Source organism: Arvicola amphibius, chromosome 1 (assembly GCF_903992535.2).
Source record: "Arvicola amphibius chromosome 1, mArvAmp1.2, whole genome shotgun sequence".
NCBI lineage: Eukaryota > Metazoa > Chordata > Mammalia > Rodentia > Cricetidae > Arvicola > Arvicola amphibius.
Window position 1 is genome coordinate 28581767 of NC_052047.1, and position 11020 is coordinate 28592786.

The window sequence follows — 11020 nt, forward strand, 5'->3', positions numbered from 1 at the left end:
CAAGTGGGCATAGCTTGCCGCACAGGTTAGTACTGTAGCATGCAGGGTACTTGACTACATAAAACCCCGGAAGACTTTTCCTCCCGCGCAGCCTGCATAGCACCTTCCAGTTCCATGAACATCAACTAGCAGAAACAAAGCATCTAGCTCAATCCCACCCTGATTTCTCTGTGTCCTACAACCAGAACATGCAGTAAGGCTGTGTCTTTTTAAAAAGTATATCAGTTGATAAATACTGGAGTCAGGGGTCCCTTTTATAAGGTTAAATAAAATTTACAAACTTATAAATCTTATTTATTTATTTTAAAACAATCTTTTCTCATTTTACATACCAGTTCCAGTTCCCACTCCTTCCCCCTCCTCCTGATCTTCCCACCTTTCCCCTACTCCACCCCTATCCACTCCTCAGAGAGAATAAGGCTTCTTATGGAGAGTCAACGAAGTCTGGCACATTACTTTGAGGTAGAACCAAGGACCTCCCCCCATGGGGGTCACATATCAGCAAATTTACAGTTATGAAGTAGTAACAAAATAATTTTATGGGGTCACCACAACACGAGAAACTGTATTAAAGGGTTGCAGCATTAGGAAGGTTGAGAACAACTGCTGTAGGGTGAATAATCCATTATACCCAATATACCTATAATAATGTGAGAGAGCTGACATAACAAAATACCATCAACTGGGAGATTTGATCATCAGAAATGGGTTTCTCACAATTCCGCTAAGAACGGGGCACAGTGTGGACAGAGTCTGGCGGGGATCTTCCTGGCTCACAGATGGCTGTCTGTTGAGAACACAAATGGGCACAAGGGGGAAGAAAGGCAAGTTCTCAGATCAATTATTAAAAGCATAGTCCTATTAAGCCAGGACTCTAATGTGATGGCCTCATTTCACCTTGACTCTTGCCATCACGGCCCTGGACTATCAGTGTCTAGGACGCCAACATCTGTGGACATGCAGAGCACAGCGCTATTAGAGCCCCCACTGTGCAGCCTATGGCTGCAGCTACTGCCTCACTTCCAATGTCTCAAAACTGGAAGCAACCCAAAGGTCCACCAAAAGGAAAACGGATAAGTAAGCACAGGTACACTCAGACAACAGAATACTCTGTCTCAGCAGAAAAGAAAGGGTTACCCATGAGTTATCTGTGCCCATGCCCACATCTGTACCCACACCTACATCTGTACCCATACCTACATCTGTACCCATGCCTACATCTGTACCCATGCCTACATCTGTACCCATGCCTACATCTGTACCCATGCCTACATCTGTACCCATGCCTACATCTGTACCCATGCCTACATCTGTACCCATTTCCACATCTGTTCCCAGGCCTACATCTGTACACATGCCCATATCTATCCCATGCCCACATCTGTACCCATGTCCACCTCTGTGTCCATGCCCGTATCTGTACCTATACTCATCTAAGCTTTCCCTTGAGTAGGATGTGCATGAAGTATCTGCCAATAGTTCCTCATTAGGAACAACTTTAATCATTTCCTCATGTTTGAAGGCAAATTTTCAAGTCTCTAGGACCTTGCCTAGTGTCGATAATCTCACTCTAGGGTAGAAAAAGATGCCAGCTCCCTAGCAGGACTGCTTCCCACTAAAGCCTGGTTAATATGAAACATAGCTTTACTGGGAGAAGAACTCAGCTTTGATTTGGGGCCCTCTTATTCTTTCTAAAACCCAATAGACTAGCTAGTTGACCAAGGAAAAACAGTTGTTTTAAATTTGGTGTAATTTTGAATCAAGCCAACAATGCTTAATGCTATCCAACTTAGATATTTTTCTACACACAAGACACTTGCCTAAGTCCTACAAAGATTGATATTTGGCCTCATGCTTTGTAAAATATCAAAGCAAGCTTGTGTTTCTGACAGTTGTACTGCCAGCTCGCTGGATTCAGAGGAAAAGATTTTTATAAAAATCATCTCTGTCAGGGTGGGGAGTCTTCATTCATTCAAATAGTAGATTTGGAAACAAAAGAAGATGTGAGAGCTCCGCTAACCAGCCAAAGTGCTTGTAGATCTGTAAAAACGTTACATCGCCCCAGATAGTGAGTGCATCGCTTTCCCTTCCCGGATGTTCCATTCTGGTTTGTGAAAGTCTGGTTTTTATCCGAGGGCCTCACTCACCTGATACTCCAGTTTTCACCTAAAGAATATTAAATGATTCAAAAACAAAGACACCAGAGATACACGAGGAACATCAGAGTCCTAGCTCAAGTTCTAGGTCTTTCTGTCCTGGCCACATGACTAGAAGCAAGTTACTTCACCTATCTGAGCCTCAAAGTCACCATTTATAAAGTGGATGCAGTAATACTGACCTCTGTGTATTTGGTAAGAGTCCAGAAACATACCTGTGGGGTGTTGAACTATTATGCCCCTCCCCATTTAACAAATATTTGTAATGTGTTGGATACCAGCAACGGGGACATAATATAGACAAATGATCTCCCTCCAGGAGCTCATGATTGAGCAATAGCCACCACTCTATTGGGCATCTGAAAAAATGAAAAGATGCCCCACATAACCAACCATTGGGAAATGCACATATAAAGCACAAACCTGTATGATACTGCCTCACACGTATTGGAACGTCTACTGTCGAAAAAAACAAAACAGGAGATAAATGTGAGGACCTGGAGAAAGTAGGACCTTGGCACACTGTTGGCGGAAATGCAAAATGGGGTGACTGTTAACAGAAAGTAATGAGGTTCAACAAAATATTCCAAATATACAAAGAACTATCACATGGCAATTTTATTTGTAGGTATTTATCCAAAACAGTTAACGACCTCGAAAAAAGCATGTCACTCCTATGTTCACTGTGACATTACTGACAGCTGCTAAGAGGTGAAAGCAATCCAAATATGTTCACCAACAGATGAACAGAGAAGGTAAATGTTAAATACAATTCAGCCTTTAAAGACTGATTGATTGATTGATGATTGATTGATTGATTGACTTGTGTGTGCTCACGCATACAGCTGCCCAAGGAGGTCAAAAAATGTCATCAGATTCCCTGAACTGGAATTTCAGGAAATTTTAAGCAACCTGATGTGGGTGTTGAACTGAACCCGGGCTCTCTCCCAAAATATTGAGAGCTCTCACTGCTGAGCCACCTCTCCAGTCCTCCAGCTCAGTTTTTGAAAAGAAGGAAACACCCCCTCGCCCGTGGCAATCCAGAAGCTATATGATGGTTTGTAAGGGTGTTTGGTTCCCAGTTGGTGAACTGTTTGGAAGGATTAGGAGGTGTGGCCTTGTTGGAGGAAGTATGTCACTGAGGGCAGGCTTTGAGGTTTAAAAGCCCATGCCAGGCCCAGTGTCTCTCTCTGCTCCAGCACCAGGCCTGTTGCCTGTCACCAAGCTTCCTGCTACAATGGCCGTGGACTAGTCCTCAGAAACTGGGAGCAAGCCCCAATTAAAAGCTTTCTTCTATAAGATGTTTGGTTGCGGTGTTTCATTACAACAGTGGAACATAATGAAGATAGAACAACGTGTCTAAAATGAGCGTGAACACACAAGCAGAAGATAGGCTAGTAGTTGCAAGGGCTGGGGAAGGGGTGAGGGGAGAATGGAATGAGTTTGACTTCAAGATGATGATGCTCTGAACATCTGCTGTGTGGTGTGGTCTCTCTGCTCAACAATATTGCATAGCATGCTTAAGCATCTGCTAAGATGACTCGTTAATTGTTCCTGCTGCAATTAGAAAAGATAAATGCTTTAAATCGAGAGTGTGGTGATGTTTACGTAACTCTACAAGTTTAATAAAATTTATTGTGTTATACATTTTGGATGCATTTGTGATATACGCTTATGCTTATGCTAGTGGCCCGTTTAAAGTTAGCTAATGTGCTATCGTTAGTTAAAGGCTATCGTTAGTATAACTAGTCCCTCTATTATTTACTTTCCATGTGACTAAATAATTGCTAAGAAGCAATGCACAAAGAAATTGGATTTATGTTGACTCATGGTTTGAGAGGGTTCAGCTTCTTGTAGCGGGAAGGCATGGCGGCAGGACCAGCTCTCTGGCTGTGGGAGTGTGAGGCTGCTGGGTAATCACCTCAGCTGTCAGAAAATGTAGAGATTGGCTAGGAAGTGGGCTTGAGCCATGACCCTCAAAATCTGCTCCACCAGTGGCCCATCTCCTCAACAAAGTTCCACTTCCCAAAGGCTTCATAGCCTCCCCACGTGGTACCACCAACTGGAGGTTAACCATTTAAATACACAAGCCTGGGAGGGACACTCTACATCCAAACCCTGACACCCTCCCAAGCCTCCTTTGCTTTCTTCATTTTTCTTCATAACCATCTTCTGGAACAACACACCTTATCTCCCATGTATAGTGACTTCTAAGTTTCAAGATTGGTTTTTTTATTATTTTAGTATACATACACTAATATGCATTCTGCAGCTGGCAGCAACTACTTAGCGGTGTTTTTTTTCCTTTACAACACATAGAATTCTAGTGTATCTTTTGTCACCGTCATTTAGAGATGACAGGCTATAGCACCGTGATTCTGTTTCTTACCTGATGTGGGATTCCCCGCTGTATGCTGTGAATATCATTGGTTAATAAAGGAACTGCTTTGGGCCTATAGCAGAACTATAGGGGAACAGAGCTAGGTGGGAAAAACTAAACAGAATGCTGGGAGGAAGAAGGCATAGTCAAGGAGAAGCCATGGAGCTGCCGGAGATAGACCTTGGGAACTTTACCACCACTTTACCTGGGAACTGTAAGCCACAGCCACGTGGCGACACACAGAATAATAGAAATGGGTTAAATTAAGATGTAAGAGTTAGCCTATAAGAAGTTGAGCTAATGGGCCAAACAGTGATTTAATTAATATGGTTTCTGTGTGATTATTTCAGGTCCAAGCTAGCTGGGCGGCCAGGAACCAACAAGTAGCCTCCCTTCTCCAACACTTACTTAACTCCCCCTCTAGAATGTCTCTTCCACAAAGCAGAGGAGCCTTGATTTTATCCGTTACTGTATTCCAGTCTCCTAGGATAGTGCTGGTACACAGTAGATCCTTAAACATTTGCTGAATGAATGAACAAATGTCATGCCTGTTGTCAATCAACATTTCATCATTATGAAACAAATGGATGGTTTAATTATAAGGAAGCCTTTTGCCCCCTCTGTTCCAGGATACTGGGAAAGTAACCTTCCTGATGGACAACCTTGTCAGGGTCTTTTCTACTCATCCTCCAGGGAAGGAAGAGTGAGCCAGGAGGCTGGGATGGGGCTCCCTGTAGAACATGTAGTTAGTATGCACAGGGCCTAGGCTCAATCTTAGGATGCAAACCAAAGCAAAACAAGATAAGCAAAAAAGTACAGTGACCTAGAGGTGACATCCCTACATTGCAGGGACAAGTCTCATGGGTAGCTCAGTGCCATCAGCTTTGGTTCGGGAAGCCTAACCACTGATACACCAACCCATTCATCCATTCAGCAAATGTCCCCAAGATGCTGAAGTTGTCCTGCCTTGTAGTAAAAGCATCTGCCCTTGTCTTGGGGAGTGGGGGGAGTCCAGCTATGCCTCAAGCTATGCACTCCCTAGGTGTGCAGGTTCACCTGCCCCCAAAGAATAGCGAGTCTATCAAGAGCAGCTACCTCCTGCTTCTGATTTGCCTTGAGGACCCTGAGGATGGATGAATGGGGGCCGGGCATCAGCCTCAAACTGATGTCTGGGATATCACTTAGCCCCCCCATCTGGCCCCAGGCTTAACATGTTTGGGGGTACCTATCATACTTAGGAGGTAAAAGGGTATTAAACCTTCAAAAAGCAGAAAGAAAAGTGAGCTTTAGGTTCTCGAATGTTTTTATTTTGCCTTAATCTGAAAACAAATATTTTAGTGTATAAAATGCATTAAATTTTCCCCAAATCAAAATTAAATGTAATGTTGAAGGGCTTAAGGTTTATCAAAAGAATGATCACATTGAAATTTTTATGGAGTGGAAGGCCGTGCCTGGTGCCACCAAGTGAGAAGTATGACCTTGTCATCGTAAGAGTCCTTTCAGTCCCAGAGCGTTCGGTCTGGCAAACAGCCCAGAGAGCCCATGTTCCCACAGTGCCACAACTACCACTCGCTTTAGACATATTATCTCATTTCAATAAGACTTTCAAAAACTCCAGAAGCCAAATAATTCCTAATTTCACTGAGAGTTGAAGGAGTGTTACTTCACTACCTGGTCTACCTGCCTCAAAATCTTCCTTTATTATAAATAAATAAATGACGGGACCAGGGAGATGGCCCTTTGAGTAAAGTGTTTGCCTCATAAGCACATGGACTGGAGTTGGAGCCCAATGTTAATGGGCACCCATGTAAATTCCTGTTGGGTATGGCCACCTGTCTTCAATCTCAGCACAGCAGGCAGACACAGGAGCCCCAAAACAAGATGGCTGACAAGACTGGTCAAATTCACAGGCTCTGGATTTCCAGAGAGATCCTTACTCTCTATAGAAGGTGAAGAGAGACAGAAGAAACATCCCCTGGCCTCCACAAGGATATGCCCACACAGTGCACGCACACACATGCATGCACACATACACACACAGGGAGAAAGAGAGCAAGCGATCGAGAGAATCATTTTTATTTACCTTCTCTAATGCTATTTTTATTTTTTAATTTATTCATCTATTTTTTGAGATAAGGTCTCACTATGTGACCCAGGCTAATCTTGAACTCTTGATCTTCCTGCTTCAGCCACCCAAGAGCCACCGTTCCTTTCTGAGTTTTCCCTCAAATTGGAACCAGAGGCCTAAGAATATAGCTCACTGATAGAGTAACTGCTAAGAATGTAGCAGACCCTGGAATCGAGCCCCGGTATTATTAAAAAAAAAGAAGAAGAAGAACCAGAAAGATAGATTCTGACAGTCAGAAACCTGTTTTAGCTTCTAGAATGTTCTGACTGTGTTCTAAGATGCACCTGTGGTCTTGAGGTCACGATTACCTAGGGCAGCCTGCCTTGGAGAAACATGTGGTTTTTATTTTTTGAAACACGTTTCATGTGTGCAGAGGTAATTTAAAAGCACATTTCACAATCAGACTTGATTGTGTTGGCCCCTGTGCCAACACACCCACGCCGGCTTCAGAATGTGGCCCCAGGGAAGTTCAATTAGGAAAAACCAGAAAACAGAGCCTGCCCACTGGAAACAATCCTGCTCAAGCTGTCCCAGAAAAACAGAGAGCTGGCTGCAGAGGGCCTGCCTTCTCCTCAGACAACTGGGTCTACTCTCTGCTCCGTGCCTGTGAACACCGCTGTGTGAGCATCACTCACTGTGCTGGGTGCTGAACAGAGGGGTCTAGTCTTGTGCTTGTCACTCCCAAGCTAATGAAGGCATCTTGGCCTAAGCTACCAAAGTCTTTCAGAGGCTTTTTACCAGGTACCCTCCCGTCACGATGTGGAAACCCACGTGTCCAGTTGTATCCCTCAACTTCTAGCATTTTCCGTCTGCCAGTCTCACTCAAAGCAAAACAAAGTTCATGTCATAACCTAAGACCTCTGATAAAGGGATAGGGCCCATTAGCTTAATGAAGAGTCAAGGAATTCTGTAAGGCGATGCTAGACTGGGAATACAGAACCTGTTTCCGAGGCACAGGGGCAAAAGCAGGGCAAAGGAAGCTGGTGCTGTTGTAACTGGGAGAATTTTCTTTCTTTCTTTCTTTCTTTCTTTCTTTCTTTCTTTCTTTCTTTCTTCCTTTCTTCCTTCCTTCCTTCCTTCCTTTCTTTTTTTTTTTTTTTTTTTTGACAGAGTCTCACCATGCAGCCTTGGCTGTCCTGGAACTCACTATGTAGACCAGGCTGGCCTCGAACCTGTCTCTGCCTCTCAAGTGCTGTGATTAAAGACATGTGCCACTACACCCTGCACCTTTTTTGTTTTGTTTTGTTTTTAAGACTGGGGGAAATAGATACTTAACCAATGCATTGGGTGTGAGGGGGAAACAGAACTCATGACTCTCCCCTTGACGGCTTACAAGCTACCCACACCTAGCTGAGACCCTACTGATGGTTTATGCTGGGATGGGAGAGATTCAGTTTTCTTTAAGGGTGCGGCCCATGGTACATTGAACATGATCCTGTACTTGGCACCACATCCATGTGTATTTGGGCAGCACAAATTGAACTTAATGGGTTTCATACACACACACATACACACACACACACACACACACACACACACACACGACATGAAGTTGGGAGGGTGTGAGGGATGAAGGGTGGATCTGAGGGGGTTGGGGGAAGAGTAGAGGGTGAGTGTCATCAAAAATACATTGGATGCATGTATAACTTTCTCAAAGAATTAATAAAAATATTATATTTAAAATCCCTCATAAGTAGGATAAGGTACCACATGCTTATAACTCCAGAACTTGGGAGGAGGAGGCAGAAGAATGGTTGCAAGTTTCAGGCCAGCCTGGACTACACAGCAAGTTCCAGGCCAGCCAGGGCTACATAAAGAAACCCTGTATCAAAAAAATAATGGCATCTTGAAATTTTCAGGCAAATGGATGTATCTAGAAAACATCATATTGAGTGAGATAACCCAAACCCAGAAAGACAATTATCATATGTACTCACTCCTAAGTGGTTTTTAAACATAAAGCAAAGAAAACCAGCCTACAGTTCACAATCCCAGAGAACCTAGACAACAAAGAGGACCCTAAGAGAGACATACATAGATCTAATCTACATGGGAAGTAGAAAAAGACAAGATCTCCTGAGTAAATTGGGATCATGGGGATCATGGGAGAGGGTAGAAAGGGATGGGAGAGTAAGGGAAGGGAGTGGAGAAAAATGTATAGCTAAATAAAAACAATTAAAAAAGAAAAAAGAGGGTCCCATGGCACATGGTACTGCATATGCTAGAGGTATCACACATGGTACTGCATATGCTAGAGGTATCACACATGGTACTGCATATGCTAGAGGTATCATTCTCTCATAATAAATTTAGGATACGTAGAGTGAAAAAGAAAGAAAAACCAGAGTGAGCAAGCCATGGAGAGCAAGCCCATCAGCAGCCTCTGCATCAGCCCCTGCCTCCAGGTTCCTACCCTGCTTGACTTCCTGTTCTGACTTCCTCCAACAATGGACTAGGATCTAGTAGTGTAAGCCAAATAAACCCTTCCCTTCCCCCCCCCCCCCCCGCAAAAGAAACCCTGTATCAAAGAAACAAAACCAAGAATTCCTCTTAAGTTTTGCCCTGACTAAGTGGAAGTCGGTGTCCTTTATTGAGAGGAGCAGGGGAAGAGTGGGTGTTTCGACGGCTAGAGGGGATCAGTTTTTACTTCAGGTACATTCAATTTGGAAAGTCCATGACACACCCAGGCAGAAACACAGCTGGCGAATGGGTTCTGGAATTGAAGGGTGTGGTAAACATGTATGCAGACAGCAATCACTCTGAGGAAAGAACATCATTGGTATCAGACAAAAAGGATGAGTGGTTGGTGTCAGCACTTTGTGTGCAAACGTTGCGGGGGCACGGTGTGCCACTGGAGAGGCTGCTAATCAGAGCAGGCACAATGCCACTTGCTGTAAGGGGACAGCAATGCACCCGTGGGTGCTGGAAGTGTTTGCTCTAGTTTTTTTTTTTTTCAGTGTGAGTGAGCAGGGAGGGCATTAGACATTTGAGAAGGGAAGAAGGTATCAAGTATACAAGCTCATGGAGGTGGGGATGGCCAGCAGTGGTCAGTGGCCACCCAAAATACAAGGGCCTTAATTTAAAGTGAGGATGGAGCCAGGTGTGGTGAGGCACACCTGTTACCCAGCACTCAGGAGGATGACGTGGGAGGATCACAAAGTCGAAGCTGGACTGGTCTACACAGTCAGCAATAGTAAATAAATTAAAGCAAGTTAAGGGAAATCTGCCTTCCTGGCAAGCATGTGACTCTGGCCAGTTTAGCCAGATAAAGCAAGCAAGGGAAGAAAAAAATCAAATGATTCTTTAGCAGAGGAAGATTTTTGCCGGGTTACAGGTTGCCGAGCTCAGTCTGGTATGCACCGGGTTTGGAGCAGCTAAGGAAACACAGGTGAATTGACCTGGTGGGAGGAGTCTGTGATAAAACCCAACAGCAACAAGAAACAAGCAAACAAAACTAGCATAGGGTTGCTAGTTTGGGAGAGGATAGCTCTGATTAGGAATAACTCTGATCCCAGAAGCATGTCCTAGGGTGCCCAGTGTGACTGACACCATCCTAAACACTCCGGGACAGCAGGGAGCAAAAAGCAATCTCTGATCTCACAAAAGCTGTCATCCTGCTGAGGAAGGCTATGCAGAGACCAGTGAGTGCCAAGACAGAGCTGTGAACCCGGGGAAGCACCGCTCCACACCCTGGGATTCGTGTAGAACGTAGAACTTCCACTCCAACGTTTCTATCCTTAACATCTGTTTTTCTTTTAATTTTATAGTATGTTAGCAGAGTATATCAAGTACACATATATGTATATAAATAAAATGTGTATGTTGAGAGATGTTTGCAGAAAAGTTGTTTACTGGTGGAAGTGCCTGACTGAGAACATTTGGCAGCCAGTAACCATGTAGAGAGAGCAGCAGAGTAGATACTGTAGCAAACCCCCACACATGACACCAAGAAGTCGCTAATGAATTATCTTGGCTCTGCAGAGCACAGCCCTGAATTATCCTATCCTGTGTTGGGAGTGAAAATGCCTCAGTAACGAGTCTTCCAGAAATGAGGTAAAAAATATGGTAAGGACTCTATAATGACTGTATCGTCAAAAGCCAGAACAGGCTGCCATGGGACCACATTGGAACATTCAAGAGAGGCCAGGGGCCTGTTGGTCATGGAGGGGACGTCTTCGCCGGGGCTGAATTCATTTCATAAGGGAGATTGGACCCTGTGGTCACTAAGTACCTTGTAACTTTAAGCATCTACGAGTGTGTGAAGAATGAGCTGGGAACTCAGAATTCTAACAGTCTCTTTCTGCGGAGTTGGACCGGAGGAGGGTGAATCACAGTCTTGACTTACAGAGGGCAATG